Source organism: Mus musculus, chromosome 2 (assembly GCF_000001635.26).
Source record: "Mus musculus strain C57BL/6J chromosome 2, GRCm38.p6 C57BL/6J".
NCBI classification, from domain to species: Eukaryota; Metazoa; Chordata; class Mammalia; order Rodentia; family Muridae; genus Mus; species Mus musculus.
The window spans coordinates 180,832,569-180,855,974 of record NC_000068.7 but is presented as its reverse complement, the minus strand read 5'-3'; the positions used below and the strand labels follow the sequence as shown (position 1 = coordinate 180,855,974).

The following is a 23,406-nucleotide window of genomic DNA, read 5'->3' as shown; positions in this document are numbered from 1 at the left end:
AGCCCCAGGAGGGAAAGTGCTCTCCAAGTACATCCAGACAGCTGTGGCCTTGACCACTAACCCTGAGATTTGAGTCTAAGAATGTCATGCAAGGCTTTAGTCATCCCAAAATAAGCACACATCTGGGAGCTATGGTGCTTAGGACTGTCATGGTGGTCTTCTGTTCCTTGTGTAGCTCTGGGCATACCTTGTCCCAGATGTGAACTCCTGTTCATGGCTAACATCTTTCAATACTGTTGCATGATACTTGCTTTGCATGTTTTGTAAAACAACAACCTCTGGGTTTGTTTTTCCAAAATACAAAATAAAGATGGAGGAATGAAGATACAGAGGAACCTTGAAACTACAGCCTGCAACCCCTACCTAAGGTACAGGTTCTGTTATATCTGAGCTGCTGTGACCTGCAGCTAGCCTCTCTTGCTATATAGGCAGGAGCTCCTGCTGGCTGGCCTCTGTTCACCCTGAGTATCCTGGGAGGGAGGATGAGGGTGATAACTAGCTTGTATGGGAGGAGGGGTCCTCAATTTGCATTTCAATGGTTTCTCATTAATCCACCTGCATGCACATGAGTGTGAGCTTGCGCGCGCATGAGCACACACACACACACACACACACACACACACACACACACACACACGAACACATACACTCCATTTCTATGCTGTGCAAGGCATAATTTCAGCAGCTTCAGAAATAAAAGGGGACAAAGGGTATTGTTCTTCCCAATCTACAGATGTTTACTCTGCCCCCCTCTATTTCCACTTCTGTCTAGTCAGTGACGACATAAACATGGCGTGTCTCCTCGGTGTCTCCAAAGGGCTTTGTTTTCTGGGACAGGAGCCTATTATGATGTCACGCGGCGGGACAGTAATGACGCCCCCGTGAGACAATGGGGAGACCTATTGTGAGGCAGGCAAAGGAGGAGGCTTCGAAGAAGGAGGGGGAGCAGGATCTTTTGGAGGAGAAAGAAAGAAAGAAAGAAAGAAAGGCTGGGGGTAGGCAAAGTAGCCCACTGACCACATGCTTGGTGGCAGGGGGTTATTGAGGGAGGAGGTGGGCTGAAAGACAGGACATCAGCAGCCTTTGGCTCCTCCTCTTGAGACAGGGTGTCAGGTGGGGATTCGTGCTGCACAGCTGCTCCCGGCACCCCGGGAATCCACTCAGCAGGTGGGGTGGAGACGGGGCTGGATGGAGACATACAGCAGCCGCATAGGCAGGCATGCGGCAGTCTTTTGTGGAGACTTTGAGGAGACTCCAGGATGATCGTAATAAGAGATCTTTTCTTTGTGGGTGCAGAAACAATCTGAAAAGGAAAAAAAGAAAAAGAAAGAAAGAATGAAAAGAAACTTTCGCATAAGACCAAAGCCTTGCAAGAGGAAGAGGGCCACATGCTGTGTGGTACAGAATAGGGTATGGATTAGCTCCTACCACAAGCCAGTGAGAAGAGGAGAAGAGGCACCAGTCAGCAGGAAGAACAAGAGAAGAGAAGATGGAGAATCAGGCAGCTGGGTAGAAACTTACAGAGACCCAAAATAACCTGCAGCACTAGTGCAGAAATCTTAGGCTTTTTTTTTTTTTTTTTTTTAAATATCTGAGAGAATATACAGAAAGCAATGAAGGAAAGAACAGGATCGGGAATACCATTTACAATGTCACTCAGATATACAGCGTAGAGCTAATACAACAAACAGTACATCAGTGGAAAATACCAGCAGCACCCACCCCCCGCAAAAAAAAAAAGGCAGCAAAAAAATCTGGGTATAAAGGCGAGAGATTATACTGTGGTCAGACTTAATTGTAGATGGAAATCAATAGCAAAAGCCCAATGAGTAATGATATAATTGGGGAACAGGTTTATGATGGCTATTCTTGAGTCTACAATCCAGGGCACACCTGAGAGAAATATTCTGTCTGGTCTTAAGTGGGTGAATCCAGTTCTAGTCCAGACCTTTGAGATAAGAAGACATATCTGATCCAGATCTTGAGTCCGGAAGACGCACCTTTAATCTGAGCCACACCTTCAGCTGGAAGCCTACAAAAGGACAAGGAAAAGACAGCTTCTGCTTTTTGCCTGCTTGCCCTTGCCTTGCTGACACGCCCGCTCTTTCCCTCAAATTGGAGCCTACTTTCTCTGGATTCCAGTGCGTACAGAAGATCAACAACTACTAGATTTTTGAACTCTCTCTTCACAGCTAGCGATTGTTGGATTAGTTGGACTGCAGCCTGTAAATCATTCTAATCGATTGCCTTTATATCTATTTACTAGAACATTATGTATACATGTATACACATTCATTTCATATACATATTTATTAATCCTGACTAATGCAGGGAAGTAAGATATATACAGGCGACAGATACTTTGAAAACCTATTTTTTAAGTGACTGTTAGACTGTGGAGAGTAGCTGGACATCCTGGAGGACCAGATGAATATTCACACCAGTGGGTGGACAGAGATGCTATGAAGGCATAGTGATTGAGAATCTAAGGACTCCTGAGGATGGATTAGACAGGTAGAAATGGAGAGGGACATTCAGGCGATCAGGAGTATGCCTGAGAACACGGAGGAGGACCCAAAGCCCCCATGCTATAGTCTCAGAGGAAAGGATAGCCTCCACGGTGTTGGTCCCATGTGGGAACAAATTAAACTGAACTATTCAACCCCCACCCAATCATCTTTAGGGATTTGATTCAGTCAAATATGACCGTGAATCCAAAGCACCCAAAGATGATGTGGAAGGTCTTCTCCTCATGTTGAGAAAGAGGGACAGAGTGGCAGCCATAGTGAAGAGACTGGAAGAGTCATGGCCAAAGATGTCTCGAGAAGCAAACAATTGGATTTCAAAAACCTCAGGAGAGGGTGGGCATGGAGGTATATACAAGTGTTTCCAGCTACTAGAAAAGCTGAGGCACAAGGGTTATTTAAGTTCAGGGGTTTGAAGACCGGACAATAGAGCAAGACATTGTTTGGAAGAAGGAGAAAGAGGAAGAAAGAAAGAAGCTCACAGAGGTGGGATCCAGAACAGAAAGACTGGAAGTCAGGAAGGCGACACCATAGGAAAGTAAGCAAAGCCGAGGCCACATCTCCTCAGGAGGAGACAGCATGATGCTACCTCAGGGTGGAAGAACTCTGTCCTCAGAACCTGACACCCTCACAAAATTAGGCCTGCTAACACTCCATTTTGCATGTGGGGGAGAGCTCACAGGCCTATTGATGTGGATCACAAGTCCCCTCTCCTACCATAAGTGGCCCAGGCTACTGTAAGTAATTCTAATTAAATGCACTAACTCACTAAGCTGGGTGAAATTGCTTCCTGGGTTCTCACTGGTGTGTTATCTGGGGTTAATAGGTTTGTTCATGTGTGTGGAGGTTGAATAAAATCTGTCCCCATAGGCTCATGTGTTTGCATACTTTATCCTGTTGCTGGTGACTTTTGAGGAGGTTACAGAACCTCCAAATAGTATGACTACTTTTTTTTAAATTCAGTGATCCTTTTGGCTGCACAGGCATGAAGACTCCTGTTCCCTTGTTTGGACTGGGCGAAGTAATTGGAGATCTTAAACTGAAAGGCAGTTTTCTGCTCTATTTATGGTACATTTTGGTGCACATGTGTTCAAAATGCACATAAATGTGAATGGCACCTATTAATCTGGGGCATGCACAAGTGTGTGAGAAAGAGTTTGGAGATGACAGACACTTGGGGCAAAGCCAGCTCATTTAGGAATGCTTCAGCCCTGGCCAGCAGGACCTCCCCGCTCTGACTTTCCTCTTGATGACTGATCTGAGCTGGCTGCTTCCATGTGGGATCCGTTTTTTCTTGACCCTAGAGGTCTTGGGACCCTTGATCTCTTTTCCTCAGCTTAATCTTTCTCCTCTCCATTCCCAAAGGCTCCACCTCAGACAGACATGCTTGCCTGACCCGTCCAGCAGGTCCAGTTATTCGAGGATCTCGAGGGGACCTCCTCCTAATAACCAAATGGGGGGTAGAGAGAGACGAGGGTCTTGTACGAATAACGACACGGAAACCGTTCTGAAGTTGTATCAAGACCCCAAAATGTATTAGCCAGGCCCAAGGTTTAAAAGCACAAGCAAAGGGGGAAGTACAGATACTTATCAGTGGGAGGGGTAGGGCAATACAAGCAAAAGGAGAAGTATTTATCAGTGGGGGGGGGCAATAGAATTGCACATTCTTAGGCAGTTACACGGGGAAGCAGGAACTTGGTGGTATCAGGGTGTGGTCAGGACATCCGTGATGACCTAGGGCTGGAACATCCCGTAGTTCTCAGAATCCATGTGTCGGTGGCCCGCTTTTGACCCCTTTTTTCTTCTTGGGGGAGAGGCCCAATTCAGAGATCAGGACAATAGCGTTGCCTTAATGGCTCCCAACACTTGCCTGTGCTCTCCTCAGGTTTTATCATCCCTACTTTTGCGTGTGAGGATCAGTCTCCCAATGTGGCCTTTCTGTCTAATCTCACTTGAGATATGTGTGGTAGGGCAGCCATGAGACTTCTCAGTCGCTGTCATCCTGAGCCAGCAGAGGGGACAGGGCTGTGTTTCTGCCACAAAACAAAACACCCCCCCCCCCCCCCGAGCATCCCCATACCCCAACCCTGACCGAGGGTGAATGTGCTCTAGAGGACCCTGACCGAGGATGAATGCTCTGGAGGACCCTGACTGAGGATGAATGCTCTAGAGGACTGCTTTGGCTGACAGATGATTTACAGGTGTCTCGACAGCAGAAGCTCCCACCTCATGCATTTCTATCGGCTAATTTAACTCCACGGCACAGCTGATCATGGAAGGAAATGGCTGTACCATAAATCTGAGCCAGGTTTTTATCTGCTTTGAAATTTGTCTGCTTCATGTCGCCTCCATTAACACACAGCACCAGGCTTTTACTCCCCTCATCTAGACTAGGCCTCTCATCTGATGCCCCCCCCCCACACACACACGAAGATCACACATGTGGAAACGACGCATCCTCTGCAATGCTCATGATCCCAGAGCACATTGTGCACATGCTCACACATGATGGATGTAGCACACTATGCCATACATGCTCACACATGATGGATGTAGCACACTATGCCATACATGCTCACACATGATGGATGTAGCACACTGTGCACATGCTCACTCATGATGGATGTAGCATAGTGTATACTGCTCAGGTTCCGGGCACACAGAGCCAGGCCCTGTCCTCATCTCTGGTTTCACTCTCTGCTAAGGAACTGAGGTGAAACACTCAGGCGGACATGCTGTGTCAACCATGTCAGTCCTGGCTGCCATTCTCAGCACAGTGGCTGAGATCAACGGCTTCCTACGTGGTGGCAGTAGAGTGAGCAGCAGACATACTTCCCAGGACAACATTGCTTTATAAAGGTGGTCGATTGGTGGGTGGATGCTCCAGTGTGACTGGTTAGAAGCAACGGGTTTACTGCAGGAGTTTAATTTTGGGGTTTGGGCTCTAAAGCAGGTGAACCTGTTGGGGTTATGATCTCATCATCTGTGTTAGATTGGGAGAAGCATGTGTGGAGGGGATGTGATCTCAGTTCTTAGCACTATGTAGAGAGGCCCGAACACCCTTCTCCGCTCCATTACATCATAAACTTAAATGATCCCTGTATCCCTTAACGCAGGGTCACCAACACTGCCACAGTGACAGTCATCAGTCTCCAAATGCATTTTGTAGGGAGGACGAATACATCTTAGCTGCCTTTTCACTGAACAATGGAATTCCTGCTGTGGTGTGGCATTAAGGCCCCTGAAAACACATAGAACCGTGAAGTAAGACTTCTGTGGGGATGTGTGCACATTAATGTATCCAGACACACGTGGTGGCTGGTATATGAATGTGTCTGCATAGAACACACTGACCAGACAAACATGTGTGTATGTACATGCAGGGGCATACAGTGGGTACATATATACATGTGTAGGGGTGTGTGTGTGTATATATATATATATATATAAAATGACAGTAAACATAACAATTAAATTGCAGCAGCATGGATGCTGCTGAAGTCTGTGAGGTGGGTGAGGACTAATAGCCCTAGGTATGGCCTGAGCATTGAGCCCTAAGCAGCAGGACACTTACAGTGTCCTTATAAAAGAGTTTAGCCATTAATTCCAGTCCTTGAGAGTAGAGGCAGGCAGATCTCTATGAGTCTAAACACACACACAAATACACAGAGAGAGAGAGAGAGAGAGTAACTGAATTTGTAAATAGGAGGCAGAGATGATACTAGAAATGATGTGAGTCTTTTGAAACATCAAAACCTCAGTGACACACTTCCTCCAACAAGGCCACACCTCCTAATCCTTTCCAAACAGTTCTGCCGACTGGAGACCAAGTAGTCAAACATGTGAGTCTATGTGGACCATTCTCATTGAAACTACCACATATCTCAAATAACAGCTATCAAGAAATGGGGAACATGCTGCTGTCCTCTCATGCCCCACTGTGAAGATGTGGTGAGGCTAAACCCTGTAGAAGGGAGAGGATTGATAGCATATTGTGTGACTGTCCCTACACTCTCATGCAGAATTCAGCTGTTTCATACCTAGACACTGATATGCAAGCCTGGCTCCAGGTGCCACACATGAAGAGCAGGCAACAATCAGAAGAAAACATTGGCCACTTGCCAGGGGGCTCCAAGCCACTCCAATATCTGTCCTTGCTCAGTGAGAACTGTAAATGTGTGATTGACTCACAAGCCTGCCCAAGATCCCATTAAGCTGGACCTGGAGCTGTCCAGAAGGCAGTGGTCTAAATCATGGTTGCACTATCTATCTTCCTGCCTGGGTCTGCTGTGCCATGGAGCACTCACCTGTCCCCACACATTCCCTGACCATCTATCTGCTCAAGATATTCCCAGAGGCTAGAAGAGGCCCCAGTGGAAACCACAGATGATGAACACATCTTAAGTACCAGTGACAGAGATATGCTTGAGGGATGGTTGATGAGTTTGTAGAGTCTTAAATGTAAGTCATACTAAAGTTACCCTCATGCAGCTAAAAGACACAGAGAAACTTATGTGTTGGGCTGACTAGACACTCTCAAGAGCATTAGCTTCCGCAGGTCTTGAAGTCATGGTGCCATTTCTGCCATTGAAGGGATGACCTTGATCCGGGGTGGGGTCCTCAAGGTGAGAGCAGACAGGAGTCCAGCTGGTCAGGGGCTAAGGGAGAAGTCCTGAGTCCTTAGGCATAGGACCAGGCAATTCTTGCTGGTGGCTCAGCTTCCCCTGTGACAGCACAGATGTACGTGAATGCCAGTGATTGAGAGGTGGCAGGAAGAGAGGACAGATTGGCCAGTGCTGAGCCAGTACAGAAAGTCCCAGGAGCTCTTGGCCAGCCCAGGCTGAGGGATCAATTCTCTAGCAGGTGGCTGTATCAGGAAAAGCAGGAAACTGAGTATCAACAAGACATAGTTGCTAGTGGACAGCTTGAAGTCAGAGCAGCAAAAGCCACATATGTGAAGGAAAGGCCCACCCTGCAAGGGGGTGGGGAGTGAGGCCTAGACTTCAGCATGTGTGATCCTGTTTAGGGAGCTGAACCCACATTACAGCCCCTCAGGAAGAAGGGTAGAGCAGGAGTAAGAAGTCCGGCCAGGGGCTGGTGAGATGGCTCAGTGGGTAAGAGCACCCGACTGCTCTTCCAAAGGTCTGGAGTTCAAATCCCAGCAACCACATGGTGGCTTACAACCATCTGTAACAAGATCTGACACCCTCTTCTGGAGTGTCTGAAGACAGCTACAGTGTACTTACATATAATAAATAAATAAATCTTTAAAAAAAAAAAAAAAAAAGAAGTCCGGCCAGCCTAGCCTGGACGTAGAGCCAAGCAGTCTTAGGCTCTGCCCCATAAGGCTCTCCCTTCTGTGTTCCTGGGCATCAGATCGCAACCCAGTAGTTGCTTGTGCCTTTCACAGCTGCAGGGAGATCAGCATCTTCTTCCAACATCTGTGAGTAGGGGAAGAGGTGCTCAGCGTGGGATCCCAACGAAGGGTACATAATATAAGCTTGCTGCAGAGAAGTCCTCTGCAGAGCCCCACCTCTGTGCTCATCACCCGTCAGACCCTTGTGCTCTAACAGTCAAGGGCCCTGCCAACCCGGAGGTTGCAGTAGTAACAGTCAGAAGGATTTGATCCTGGTCTGGTGAGTTGCTACACCAGGTGCTTCTGCAGCAGAGCAATGGGGCCCCATTAGCCACCTTACCCTGTGCTCGGCACACTTCGGTGGAAGAGCTGGTAATGAGGCCAGCAAAGGGTGGCCTGTCTCATCAGCTCTAGCCATCTGAGGCTGCCAGGGAGGAGAGAGCGTGGAGATTGCTTCTTTTTAATTACTCTGTTAATTGACATAAAACAAAAGGGACGCAGATTAGTTGCGTGCAATTAGCAAATTAATTCTCGGCAATTACAGGCTTAATAATGGAATGGTTTCTCGGTCACATGTTGGCCTCTGTGGCTTATTGATGGAGTCTTTCTAAGGGAAAGATTTATGAAGGTGTGAGCATCAGGACCCTGGCAGAGGCAGGAACAGGTCCTGCTGAGGTGTCTGTGACTGCAGCAGTTTCATGCCATGGCAGGGAAGTGGCCTCATGTGGCAGATCTTTGCTGCCCTACCTGTTCCAGATTCTCCTGTGTCTGCCTCTCCTAGTTCTGATTTTGTCCCTGTTGTGAGCCTGGCAGCACCCCCAGCAGTCCTGTTCTTGTTAAAGACAATGGGAGCCAGTGGTCGGTCAGCATGTCACTCAGCCTGTGAGTATATGCAGTGGTGCATTTGTGGCTGTGTGCATGCTTTCCATTGTGTAAAATCTTTGTACATACATGTATATGTATTCGGACAAGCAGAAGTAGTTCAGCCTAGAGTTCCTCCTCCTGGAAGAATGCCCTGAGTACCCAGAATCTATCTGCCAGGTGTAGCCCAGGTGAGTTGAGCCATGGGGAAAGGTGACAAGGATGAGCTCTCCTCACAGGGACAAAGGCACTGGTGGAGCAGCTTGACAGGACCAAGACTCAGACCTCAGGGGAGATGTACATTGAATGTCAGACTCCTTACTAGAAAGAGAAGTAAGATGCCTTCCCCAGGTTGCAGTGGCATGAGGGGTTGGCCAGGTGATTGGGAGCAGGCTTCGCAGTCTGAGTCTAGCTCAGCAGGTGCTCCATGTGTAGCAGGTACAGGTGATGTAGAGTGCTTGCTGTCTTCTCTCTATCTCAGAGCTCTCCAGAGTCTCAGGGGTGGGGTGGGGTGGGGTGGGGCAGTGCAGATGTTCTTAACTCCTGTCGTGTGTGATGAACTTGGATCTAGAACTTCCCCATGGCAGCTGGGTTAGAAAGTGTCCTCCAAGACTGCTGGCTTTCCTGGAGCTTAGCGCATGACCTTACTCAGAAATACTGTCATTGTAGATTTGATTGGCTAAAATGATGTCCTACGGAACAGGTCAGGTCCAGCATAACTGAAGTCTTCATAGGAAGAGACCAGCATCACAGACAGTGGGCAAAGACAGAGGAGGATGTTATAATGGCTGAGGTACATTCGGGCCACCAAAACTTAGAAAAGGCCAGAAGAGTCTCCTCTGGTAACTACCATGGGGGCATGGCCCTACTCACACCTGGATGCCAAAGGCTTACCTCCAATGTTATTAAAAACTTAGTTTGTGTTGTTTTAAATCCCTAGGGTTTTTTGTTGTTGTTGTTTGGTTGGTTTTTGTTTGGTTGGTTGGTTTTGGTTTTGGTTTTTTTCGAGATAGGGTTTCTCTGTGTAGCCCTGGCTGTCCTGGAACTCACTCTGAAGACCAGGCTGGTCTCGAACTCAGAAATCCACCTGCCTCTGCCTCCCAAGTGTTTGTTGTGTTTTATTCCAGAAGCCTCAAGAGCCTCGTGTAGGTGCACCTCGTCATCTGTGCCTTCACCACATGTTCTTTAGCAGAGGCTGAGTTTTCTGACAAGTGCCTAACTTACCAACAGGGAGGCCCTCAGTCTGGGGTGTCCCTCCTTTGCCTCCACTGGAGTTATCAGCCACTGTAAGGCCTTTGCAAAACACGGAGTGCCATCTATAATCTATAATCTACACACGAGTATTGTGTCAGTTGGCCAGAGGCGAACCTAATCACCAAGTCTTGTGCTGGGAGCAGAGAAAGCCAAGCATTCTCTATGGATTGGGCAAAGTGCCCAACTGGGAAACCAAACAATTTACGGGTCTATTTTTCTCTTTTCACTTTCAATTCCTGCGACATCCAGGAGAGCTGGGATGCTAGAAGGATAAAAGAAGTGTGATTATTTTCAGCCTCTATAGCAACAAAGTTTCTCATTAGCTTCTATGCCAGCATAGGGCTGTCTCCAGGACCCAGGTATAGCAACAAAGTTTCTCATTAGTTTCTATGCCAGCATAGGGCTGTCTCCAGGACCCAGGTAGGAAATAGGACAGATGGTGTCCCAGTCATGAGTGAACCAAGCACTTGGAGCAAATTTCATGCAAGAGTCTACCAAATCTCTAATCTTCTAAGAGGGAAGAGACCCCATCCTTTTTTTTTTTTTCAGGAAGCTGAGACTGAGGAGCACCGCATGACTCATAGCAAAGTGATCTGGGGCCTGTTTGTGTGAGACAGAGTTCTGAGAATATAAAGCAGACATCTGACATGTAAAGCTATAGTTATCATAGCTTTCTGTAATCCACTCTATCTGCAATCCCAGGGTCCCTTTAAACAGCCGGTCTCCAGAGCAGAGTGCTGCGAGGCTCCAGAGACCACTGTGGCTCTATCCGAGGTGCTGACTCTTTCATCATAGCCCAGAGGAAGTGGAGATTCCACCAGTTTTGGGAATTTGAGCCTCAAGCATTCAGCCTATGCAGCCACTTGACCCTCACAGGTGGGCCCTACTGGGTGGTCAGTCCTAACACGCAGAATTGATGAGGCTTGTCTTTCCCAGTAGAATACTTATTTTTTTTTTAGTGGAATGAAAAGTAACTTTATAGCCGGGCAGTGGTGGCGCACACCTTTAATCCCAGCACTTGGGAAGCAGAGGCAGGCGGATTTCTGAGTTTGAGGCCAGCCTGGTCTACAGAGTGAGTTCCAGGACAGCCAGGGCTATACAGAGAAACCCTGTCTTGAAAAACCAAAAAAAAAAAAAAAAAAAAAAAAAGAAAAAGAAAGAAAGAAAGAAAGAAAGAAAAGAAAAAGTAAATTTATAGCAGGCTAAAAGTTGAGGTGTTATTGAGCCCTGTATAGCTTCAGACTACATGCACACGCACACACACACACACACACACTCATGCATGCACACACATGCACGCATATACATACAAGCACACATGCACACACATGCACATGCATGCATGCTAACAAACTGCAAGCTTGGCCTCCAATCCTATGGAGCTCACAGTCTGGAAGAAGAGGCTGCCCAAACCCCAATGATCATGTTACTATACTTGCCTTGAGAGCCACTAGGGAACATGCCTGCATTACAACCCAGGCTGGGTCCCCAAAGCTTTCCCCAGTAGATGCCACTCAAGCTGAAAGTGCAGCTTGGTTGGAAGCAGCTGGTGAATTTCTTCCTGAGACACAACTGCATTCAGCACCAACTAAAGTCATAGGGGCAGGGAACAAGCAGAGAGCCAGAGAGCCGGTTTCTTCTACACCTACACTAGCTCTTCTGAGAACTCAGCACAGGCTCCTTGAGAGGAATAAGGGCCTCTGTCTTGGTAGCTACACTGATGTGTGTACAAGTGCCTTTAAACTGTTAGTGTTAAGAAATGCTGAAGCTGATTTGCATCGATATGGAGTGGATGTGCTGGCCTGACTCTGCTCCCCAATCTAAACACCTCTCAAGTACCAGCTGATGCCCACTGACCCTACTGTGCCTGAGGCATAGGGCAACAAACCTCGTTTAGGGCAGGACCACTGCAAGGTTCCAGCCTTCCCTCATAAGTAACACTGACTTACATGACTCCCATGGCCCTCCATCTTCTGTCTCCTCCCCTCACTTTACGTTGTATTTCCTAAAGCAAACCCTGCATGAATGGCTTGGGCTCAGAGTATGATTCTGCGGCCCCAGCCAGGGTGAGTGCTAAGCCATAGGCCAGTTGCCTTCAGGAGTACTGGAAGCCTAGCTCCACCAGCTGGCCAAGTTCATTCCCAATTCTGATTCTAAAGACACTCACTGTGCCCTTGAGGACTGAAGCCTCATTAGACTTCATTCAGGAAGCAATTTTATGTCTCTAAGCACCATTATCCTCTTGCCTAAATAAAAACATCTCAGAGGTCATCCTGACACCTTACTCTAACTGTGGAGAGGGAGAGAAAATAAAAGCCCTGTGGAAATAAATGAGGGCATTCACCTCAAGGTGCAGCGTCAGCTATCGACGCTGCAGTGGGTAAAGGCATCTGTCACCAGGCCTGACAACCTGACTTCAGTCTCCAGAACCTACGCAGTGAAAGGGAGAACTCATTCCCTCACATTGCCCTCTGACCTTTACATGCACATCATGGAGTGTATGCACGTGTGTGTGCACACATGTGTGCATGCACACACATACAAAACAAAAGTGAAAAACTGCAGTTTACCAATTACATTCACCTCTAGATTTCCACTTTTCGTTGTTTGTTTTTCAAGTCAGGGTTTCTCTGCATAGCCTTGGCTATCCTAGAACTTGCTTTGTAGACCAGGTTGGCCTTGAACTCACAGAGATCCACTTGCCTCTGCCTCCCAAGTGCTGGGATTAAAGTCGTGTGCATCACCACCACTTGACCAGATTTCCACTTCTTATGCCATTTATAAAAATTTTTCTTTTCTTTCAATTTTTTTTTTATTTTTTGAAATTTAAGTATAATTACATCGTTTCTTCCCTTCCGTTTCCTCCCCTTAACCCCTCCCATGTCCCCTTCTTGCTAATCTCAATTTCCCTCTTAATTGTTATTTTATACACACACACAAACACACACACACCCCTAAATATGTAAATTCAACCTGCTCAGTCCATTTAATGTTATTTATATAAGTACAATTTCAATTTATTTATATACGTATACAATATCCAATTGGTATTGGATAGCCAGTTAAGGAGCTCAAAAGTACTAATTTTTAGAGAAGTGAAAGCTTTCCTTATCATTAATGTGTGTACGTGTGTGTGTGTACGTGTGTGTGTGTGTGTGTACGTGTGTGTGTGCGCGTGCGTGCATGTGTGCATCGACCTGTTGTTGGTGCCCTCTATGGGGTGAAATTGTGTTCATCTTCCCACCTCTCCAGGAAAAGTAAACACTGTCTTCTCTGTGGGTTCTGCAGCTTTCTTCCTCTTGAGCACCCTCATCCTGACCTAGCCTGGCCCACCTATCCTTACATCTGTGCTTCCTTCTCATGAATCTTCCCCCCTGTGTTCCGGTCTCACCCAGAGCCCTGACTGACCAATGACACATTGCTGGTTTGGTGCTCGAGCAGAGGTTACAGAGCTCAAGGAACCTCAGCTGTGGCTCTTGCAGTGAGATGGAACAGAAAAGGAGGTGGGGGGCGGGGAAGAGGTGTGTGTGTGGTGGGGGGGACAAAGGCAGGGTGAGAGAGTCACAGCATGGTGTGCTTGCAGATACATAAATCTGATTTAAAACCCATCATCCACAATGAGAAGCTTACATGGGCAGAACTGAAGATGTTGATGAAATAATACGTCTACGGAAAACATAGTGCGAGTGAGCCCCAAAGTACAAAAATCAATTGTCCCCTAGAGAGAAAGCCAGCAGCTGAAGCTCCGACTCTCTCTTGCACACCCACACATGCACACGTACACACATGCACACGTCCATTCTTCTTAATCAGGGGTTTTTACAGGCAGAGCCTGTTTTCCAGCAAATGTTTGTGTTGTAGAATTTATTTAATCCCAATCTGGGGTTTCTACCTCGCCTTTGAACATTTAGTTCCCGGATAAGTCTTAATCAGAACTAAAGCTGGGCAGATATTAAAATCTATTTCCTATCAATAACCCCAAGCTATTACTTACTATGTTTCATCTGATCTTAACTCCAATTGGCCAGCCCTCACGGCCATGTTTTTTTTTTAACTCCTAACTCATAGTGACTTTCTCTACCTCCTTCACCTTCTGCTCCCCGACGTGGTCCTCCTCCAACCCCAAACCCAGCAACCACAAACCCACCTGTATCTCTTCTGCTCAGCTATTGTCTGTTGGTGACATTATTTACCAATCAGAAATAACTTGGGGGCAAGCTCACATATCTTGAGTCTTTGTGCCGACTCTCCCATCTCTGGAGCAACCAGGTCTTAGCATTGCAATAGACAGCAAAAGGCCAAACCTCAACATGTTTGTCAAACTTTTTAGGGGCAGAACATATTACCTTTAAGAATAGTTCAGTAGGATGTGGTGGTGAACATCTACAAACCCAGCAGTCTGGAGGCAAGAGGATTACCTCCTGCTCAAGGCCAGCCTGGCATATAGTGTAAGGCAGTATCTAAAAAAAAAAAATGTGATTTATAGAAAAGTAAGAAGATAACCCAAATAATTCCATGTAGTTGATATGATCCTGGTGTCAAAACAAGACCAACAGCTGAAAAGCTGCTGGCAAATCAATTCCATCACCATATAAAAGATGTGGTGGTAATGAAGGACAAGAGATATGGTGGTGAGGACAGACAAGGGCTGGCTCAGCGTCAGACAGTCTCTGCTGGGAGCTCAAAGAGATTCGAGAAATAAGCCATTGTATTTGTTACATTCTAGTGCTGTGATAAACACCACCAGCAAAGCAACTTATAGAAGAAAGCATTTACTTGGGCTTATGGCTCCAGAGGATTAGCGTCCCTGATGGCTGAATAAAGGTTTGACAGCAGGAACTTCTGAGTGCTCACATCATGAACTGCAAGCAGGAAACAGAGAGTGCACTGGCAGTGACATGAGTCTCAAAGCACAGCCCTGACACACCTTCTCCAACAAGGCCACACCTCACAATCCTCCCCAAACAGTTCCACAAGCTGGGGACCAAGCATTCAAACATGCGAGACTATGGAGGCCATTCTCACCAGAATCACACAGCCATGTTGTTATTTCAGGAAGACAAGAAGATGTAGCCCCAGAACACAGCATCCTCCTGAAGTGAACATTTCCAGTTTCACTAACAGCTCAGTTGTGTCATGCGAGGTTTTTCTGGAAACTGTCTTGTGAGAGGATGTTTTGTTGAAGTAGACACATGAGAGGGTGCTTTGCTGAGAACAGACACGTGGTGGTTTTCTAGAAGTTGTCTTATAAGGGGGCATGTGATGCTTTGCTGGAGCAGACACTTGAGAGGGTACGTGGTGTTTGGAAAGAATATAAGTAGAGCCCCACAGACAGTGGAAGGATGCTCTTGCATTACCACTCCCTGCAACGCTTTGCTGGTCTTTGCTTGTGTGACTTTGTGTAGAGAGAAACGTGCCAAGGAACGTCTTGTGGTGTTCCGGCCACTTCCGCTGACTTGGGGAGGAGCCTTTTGGTTTCTGCTGGATTGAGTCACTGCTACTGATTCATGTTTGGTGTTTGCTATTGGACTGGACTGCTGATATCCTGACAATGAAGACTGGAGTCACTCCCAAAGAAATACTTCTAATCAGGTCCCCCACCCTCTTGTCTTATTAACCATCTTTCTCCCCTACCTTTGGTCAGTGGGCTAGAAGGGAGATTGAACCATTTAAGAACCTAAATAAAATAGGCTTCAAAAAAATCTAGACCTGCATTCTCCAGGGTCATGTAAACCAAGAATACAATGCAAAGGTCCCAAACAAATGTTGTGACAGAATACTGTGTTTTGTAAGTCTTATGGATCAAGTACGAAAATGCCCATTTTTCGCTTTTGTTTGGTTTGTCTTGAATGTCATAGCCAAAGTATCAGAGGAAACAAAACAAATGGGAGCTGGCCCAGACGTGAAGAGCGCCTACTGCTCTTCAGAGGATCCACATTCGCAAAAACCTTAAGGTACCAATTCCAGGGGATCTGATGACCTCTACTGATGTCCATAGGCACCAGTCACCCATGTGATGAACAGGTAAATGCAGCAAACAACTGTACAGATAAAATAAAATAAATAAATCTAAAAGCCTGGTTTGTTAGCGTTTTGTCTGCATGGATGTATGTATACTTGTCTGTGCCAAAACAAGCCTTAAAAAACAAAACAAAACAAAAAACAAAAACAGGACTAGGAATTGAGGAGGAAGAGTTTTCTATAAACACACAGATAATCATGAGGACCAGTCAGTTAAGCTATAAGAAGATTTTGGAGAAGCACACAGATAACCATGAGAACCGATCAGTTCAGCTAAGTTGTAGGATCCACAAACAAAAGTCAATACTATCCCTACTACCCACCAGTTACAAAACAGAAAAGCAATCCAAATGTGCAATAAGAGAAAAAAAAAAAAAAAAACCCTGACAAATCACTCACAGAGGCTCTGATGAAAAGATCTGGTTAAAGTGTGAGCCTTGTGGTTAGTGGGATCTGACAGCACACTGCTATCTGTGTTCCTCCTCTCCCAACCTGCCACACTCCCAACCAAACTCAATGACAGAGGCGGGTGAGTTAAGGACTTCTGTCTCACCAGTATGAAATGGGCTTCCTGCTCCCAGGTCCTCACTCCAGCTAAAATGTCACGGACATAAAACAGCCACCACACCAGAAGGATGCGAGGTGGTGGAGGGAAGCCAGTGCCTTGCCTCCTGGCAGAGAGTTCTGAGACTTTACCGGCATCTCTAGCATATTATGTCAGGGCATTTCACTGAATTCCAATCCAGAACAGACAGGGCCTACAAAACTCAGAAAATCTTCTCTCAGACAGAGCTTGGAAGAGGGTGGTTAAGAGCAGTGCTACTTTTTGTTAATACCTACCTTATTTTAGGAAAAAAAAAAGAGGGGGGCGGAGCCTACTCCAAACCCATGGTCACAGTGGCCATTCCATCATTCAGACCCGGAGGCAAGGGAAGCATTGTGATTCCCCACAACTCTGTCAACAGGGTGAGCAGAGAGTTTGTCTTTTATCTCTTACCTGGTAGATGTAGACGGTAGTGGGAATCCCTTGCAGAGATGTTATCAAATGAGCTTCCCACGGAATATCAAAGAAATATTTTCAATGGGTCTTGGTTAACCTCAATGAAAGGATCATTCAATGCTCAGATTTAATCAGCCTTAACAGAACACACTTATAAAATGTAGATCTTTTTTAAAAAACATAAGAATTACAAAGCACTTGACTAGTATAGGTGAGGGAGAGCCCCCAAACCTTGCCTGGGCAGCATGGTAGAGCTGGCCCTGGTGTTGTGGGCATGGGAGAGCTGGCTCCAAGGGTGAGTGACCCTTGCTGGCTGCTACAAGCAGGAGAGCTGGCCTCACCCCTCACTTGGGCAAAGCAGGAGGACTGGCCCTGGTGGGGTGGGTTGCAGGAGAGCCAGGTAGATTAACAACTCAGCTACCACTCCTATCTCCCATTTTAGGAGATCTGACTCCCTCTTTTGGTCTCCATAGGCATCAGGCATGGATGTAGTCTACAGATATGCATGCAGGCAAAGCATTCATATGCATAAAATAAATCTTTTTTTTTAAATTTCAGAGTGAAAATCCTGGGGAACATTCAAGCTGCATGCAAACTGCAACACAGAACAGTTGTGTTCCTGTGGACCACTGAAGAACAGTTTGAGTAAAATTTAACCAAGGAGGGGCTTGGGAACAGGAACCTGGTGAGGTGCTGCACAGCATGTTAGATTCACCCTGGCCAAGGTACCACCAGACACCAGCGTTCTTGGCTGTCTCTGGGGTGGGCAGACTGCCATCTAACTGCTGCAGGTCTCCATGGTCCACTGTGCAGCTGTGGAAGCCACAGTCCTCCTCACAGCTTAGGTCTGTCTGTCTCTTGCATTTGTGAGTTGTGGGCATGAAAGAACTGCTTAGGAAGGAGAGAGACCCTCAAGTCCCCGTGTTTCTCGAGACATTCCTAGTAAGCCTGCAATTAAAGCCACCATGCTGTGGCATCTCAGAAAATGGAATTTGCATAATTTGAAATTTGAGGAAAATCTCTAAATACTTTAATTTTGATAGAAACCATTTCCACGGCTGACATGTGTCTACACCTATAATTTCAGCTGATAAATTGCTGTAATTTCTCCTCCATTTTATGTTCTTTCGAGCATTAATTGTCACTTGCAGGGTAAGACGCGCTATGGAAAAGAAAGGAAGAGAAAAACTGCACAGCCAGGAGCATGGAGTGACTTTGTGGGTGATTACGCAGCTTGCAGATGCAAGTCTGAACCCACCTGATACATTGCTGTAGCCTGAGGCGAGTGTGGGCAAATTCACCGTGTTCATCACATACCCATACACCCCCACACATGCCCAAAGGCACATCCCCCACTCACATAAACACACTCAAACACACCCACACACTCTCATAGACACACACACACTCACTCACATAGACACACCCTTACACCCCCACACACACTTCCATAGATACACTCACATACTCACACTTTCACACAGACACCCCCTCACACCTCTGTATACCTACATAGACATATCCATACGCTCCCTCACACTCCCACAGACTCCCCCACATGCCTCCACCCACCCACAGAATAATCTTCTTATTCCCTCATCACCTATCCTTTGCTTAGCTGACAATTCTTCCCAACGGTGGGAAAGGCTAGCAAAATGGCTTCGTAAAGGAGAAAGAAAGCAGGAAGGTAGTTTCCAGGGGTGTGAGAGGTGATAAAACACCTACCTCCTCAGGACTGGGCGGGACATTTATCATGGAACGTAGGATCTTGCCAGGCTGGCTTGACACAGGTTAAGGCAGCTCCTGGCTACTGAAAGTTCTCAAGACATGCCACCCCAAACCCATTCACTTAGCACCTTCAGGCCCCCCTTTTCTGTTGACCCACTTTCCACCACAACCCCCCAGTTCTGCCCCTCCTCCCACAGGCCAAGCTCCTCCCCCTCCTTGAAGCTGTTCTCACCAGGGGATATCAGGAGTCGCTGCTGCTTTACACCCTCCATCACTGTATTGAAAAACCACTCTGAAAACATCCCCTGCTGCAGATAGCCGGAATACAGCAGAATAAAGCCCCCTCCCACGGACCTCCTCTTAGCCAGAGCCAAGCATACTAAAATCAGAGTCTAATCCTTTAGAGGATGCTGTGTCTTATATTGCCAAGGTCTTGAGCAGAGTACTGGCAGGACAGGAGCTGGTGATCAAGCAATCCATGAAGGAGTCTCCCCATCAGACAGAGTTCCTCCTTAGCCACACTACCTCTGTCTCAGCCTTTCCCTCTCTGCCTTCCTTCTCAGTCCCACATCCAGGAGCTCAAAGTTGAGCATCTGGGGTAGACCTTGCACAGGATAGGGCTGTTCCCTCCTGAAATGACCCTCTCTCTATGGGTGCCTTCTCCATATGAGATTGTCAGTACCACCCCAACATACCGTGGTCCAAGGTGGTCCAGAGCCCAGCAGCCCCTGCGGTTCTCCTGACATCTTGAGGAAGAGAGACATTCTGTCCCCTCTTCTGAGCATACACCAGGTGTCATGGCACACGGGTCCATGGCTTGGCAGATGGTACACAGACAGCTTCATCTATCCAACCCCCACCTGCCCGACCTTGACATGGGAGAGAGGGATTGGAGCCACCTGTGTGGAGCTTTTTAATTCACTGATCCACGTCTAACATACCTCTCCCATGCTGGGGCCTTGCTGGGTTTCTGAAGAGAAATGCATGAGAAATAGTCCAAGACAGGTTCCCCTTGCAGCCTTGTCCCTGAACTGGGTCCTCTTTCTTCTCTTGCCAGAAAGCTGGGAAGGGAAGCGCCTCCTCTTTCCCTTCTCCCTTCCCTATTATTTTTCCCACTGTCCCTCCCTGGCACCTGGCCTTATCAAGCAGCCAGCACTGTGCAGGCAGCCATGCAAACACAGCTGTCACTCAGCCACATCCCTGACCTGTGAAGGGAGTGTCCCTTCAAATCTAGAAAATGACAAAAGGACTTTGTGTAGTGTATGAATTGAGGACCTTGAGGGGGGGAAAAAAAAAATGACCCTGAAGTTGTATGTGTCCCGCTGTGTCAAGCAAGAAAGCAATCAGAGAAAGGCCGAGTCTTGTAGAAAGATGGGAGCACTGCACTGCTGGCTCTGAGAGGCAGTGGGGTCCACATGACACTAGTATCCCCCTCTAGGGAATGAGGAAGGAAACCATCTTCCTCTGTCTGAGTCTGTAGGGCATGGGATCCACCCTGGCCTACAGGGTGTATGTGTGTGTGTGTGTGTGTGTGTGTGTGTGTGTGTGTGCGCGCGCGCAGAGAAAAGAGGGTTTGGTGTGCAGGGGCTAAAGCTACAAGAACCTCCCCTTGGGACAGAAAGAGATGCCGATAAACCCTTGGCCTTTCTGCTTAGGAGGCTACCAGACCTTTCATGAATGGCTCTGCAGAACAGAGGAGTGACTGGAGTTACCCGTTTGGTCCTTGTTGATTTCCTGTGACTTTTCTAAGCAACCGAATCCCATCTACTGTTCCTGCAACTGAGGGGTTAGAAGCGGTCTCCTTAGAACTAAGGCAGAAGTCCCTGTCTTCATAGCTCCTTCTCCTCCAGGTTCCACTATTAAAAACCTTGGTGACCCCCTCTGGACACACCAGGAACCTCTGCTTGCGTGAAGCACAGTCAGCACTTGTTTGTTCCCTTTGTCGTGACTATTATCTTTGCCAGAGGGCTACATTCATGGATACTGAGATATGGCCATCTTTGAGGGAAACTTCTGTCTCTCAAGACCTTGGATCTGACTGTAATCTTTCAACCTGCTTTGTGGTTGAAATACATACACAATGGGTCGTAGACCCAGTATGGATTTTTACGTTAAGACTATCTCGTTTACTGCAGAATCTCTTCCAGTGTCCCTATATGGGCTGATTTTCGTAGTCATGTCACTGTGCCCTCAACTTAAAGAGAGCTCAGGGTTGTCCATACAAAGGTAGCCATCCAAGTTGGGAAGATGGAGAAACAGTTTAACTCTAACTGCCTGTAGGACAAGCAGGTGGTCTGCAGCAGCCACAGATGGCAAGCTTGGAAGCATGGCTTTTCAGGAGCTAAAGGTCAGCTTGTGCTCTCTGTGGGTCTTTGGCTACTATGGCTTGGCCTGGGTCTCTCCAAATCCCTGACCTTGGTCTGACCTCTGATGCAGCTGCTACTTTAGCTCAAATACTGCCTGCTGGATCCTAACACAAGAACCAGATTTAATTTCCTAGAATGAAGATCAGATCATAGCTCCTTCTCTTCATAGTAAACCAGAAGACGCAGGAAGCACACCACAAGCTGTTGCTGCCTTGAGCATGGATCTATATCCCTAAAGATACGTGTGCTGGAGATACCCTGAACTCAGGAGTCCTAACCAGCTCTCTCTGAGGCCAGCCTCAAACTGACCAGCAAAATGGCTCTTCTTATGCCCTGCAATCACGGAGAAGAATGGCCACAAGCCACCGGTGTCCTGGCTGCAGTGCCGGTTCACTGCACAAGGGTACAAGGAGATGTTTACGCTGGAACATTCCAAACACAATTCTACTGAGTTCCCATGTGCTCATCCTTGAAAGGACATCTTGGTGGTCCAGAATTGATGTTAAACTTTCTGTTCTGTTCACCTCGCACCTGGGGGCACGTGTGCCTTTCCTCTTTCCCCACCTTCTGCTCAGAGGCACTCTGAGAACACACCCTTGACATCCCTGCTTCTGAACACAGGAAAGAGCTGAGACAGGAAACACTTGCTGCTGTTTGCCGGGTGCTGGATTCGATAAGAAGTTGCAACTGATTTTCTTTCCATGAAAAGACAGTGATTTTTTTTTAAAGTAGCTGAGTTTAAAAAGTTACAAGGTTGATGGTTCAGGGTTTGTTTTGTCAGGTTCTTTAAGGTGTGTATTGAACTAAATGTTGGGTTTTTTTTTCTTTTCTAATTTCCAATGTTTTCATGTGTCCTAGCTGATAACTAGCATGTAGGGTCTGAGAGACATCCACGCAGCTGGGTTGTCAGTCTGGACAGGAAGACTAAGAGATACCCACCCTAAGTGCCAGCTGAGTTCTTATGTAACAGGATATTTCCAGGGAAAATATTTTCATAGTTTCACACTTACCTTCTTCGTCTTGCCCTACTCCTCACACCACATGGGCCACTCTTATCTGTCACTTCTATGTGAGGGAACAGCTATGGATGGGGACTGGAGAAGGGAAAGGACAGGCAAAAGTAGGGCATGGATGACAGAGGAGGGATGCTAGACAAAGACAGAGGAAAAAGAAAGAACGAGGAAGGTAACAGGAGCAGGGACAGGGGAAGGAGCTAGAGGAGGGAGAGCACTGTGACAGGGAGGAGGAGCTAGAGGAGGGAGAAAAGAACACAGGAGAGACAGCAAGAGACCTAAGAAGGAAGAGAGAAAACACAGGAGAGGGAAGAAGAGACAAGAAGTACAGAAGAGGCCGGGCGGTGGTGGCGCACGCCTTTAATCCCAGCACTTGGGAGGCAGAGGCAGGTGGATTTCTGAGTTCGAGGCCAGCCTGGTCTACAGAGTGAGTTCCAGGACGGCCAGGGCTACACAGAGAAACCCTGTCTTGAAAAGAAGAAGAAGAAGAAGAAGAAGAAGAAGAAGAAGAAGAAGAAGAAGAAGAAGAAGAAGAAGAAGAAGAAGAAGAAGAAGAAGAAGAAGAAGCACAGACAAGAGAGGCACTCAGAACTGACGGCCTACAAGCTGAGCTGAGTCTCCCCAAACCGCTGCCTGCTTGCCTGCTTTTGTTTTGGGGGTTGGTATTTTTGTTTTTGTTTTTTTGTTTTTTGTTTTGTTTTGTTTTGTTTTGTTTTTTGGTATTTCAAGACAGGGTTTCTCTGTATAGCCCTGGTTGTCCTGGAACTCACTTTGTAGACCAGGCTGGCCTCGAACTCAGAAATCTGCCTGCCTCTGCCTCCAGAGTGCTGGGATTAAAGGCGTGCACCACCACGCCGGGCTCCTTTGCCTGCTTTTATGACTCTCTCCAGGATGCATTTGATTGTCCCACTTCCCAACCCCTAAATTGCCAGTTCCCTGAGCTGCCTGTGGTGTGTTCTGGACCGGAAAGAAGCATTTGCATAATTTAAAGCACAATGACCGACTAAATTTCAAGGTGTGGTTGTGTAAACCGTGCCCTTCAGCCTGTGGAAACCCCACTTCTCTGAATATAGTTAGGAAGACCCAGAAAGTAGAGCTTGGAAGGCTAACCTGGTGTTCTATTTTGCACCTTATTGGGGTCTTCAGAAGATGGGGAGGGAGGATTGTAGGAGCCAGAGGGATCAAGGACACCACAAGAAAACGGCCCACAGAATCAACTAACCAGGGATTATAGGAGTTTAGAGACTGAAATGACAATCAGAGAGTCTGACCTAGGTCCTCT

General features: G+C 47.1%; 2 long non-coding RNA genes across 2 annotated transcripts; one reads left to right on the top strand and one right to left on the bottom strand.

Moving 5' to 3' along the window:
- Window positions 1-713: 713 nt before the first annotated feature.
- Window positions 714-20,014, bottom strand: Gm14344. Its single transcript, XR_375444.3, has 2 exons — window positions 18,743-20,014; window positions 714-1,303 (listed from the first exon to the last, which is right to left on the bottom strand). It is a non-coding gene; the product is annotated as a predicted gene 14344 (long non-coding RNA).
- Window positions 10,680-18,005, top strand: Gm14342. Its single transcript, XR_867162.3, has 3 exons — window positions 10,680-10,872; window positions 15,855-16,020; window positions 17,576-18,005. It is a non-coding gene; the product is annotated as a predicted gene 14342 (long non-coding RNA).
- Window positions 20,015-23,406: the final 3,392 nt, after the last annotated feature.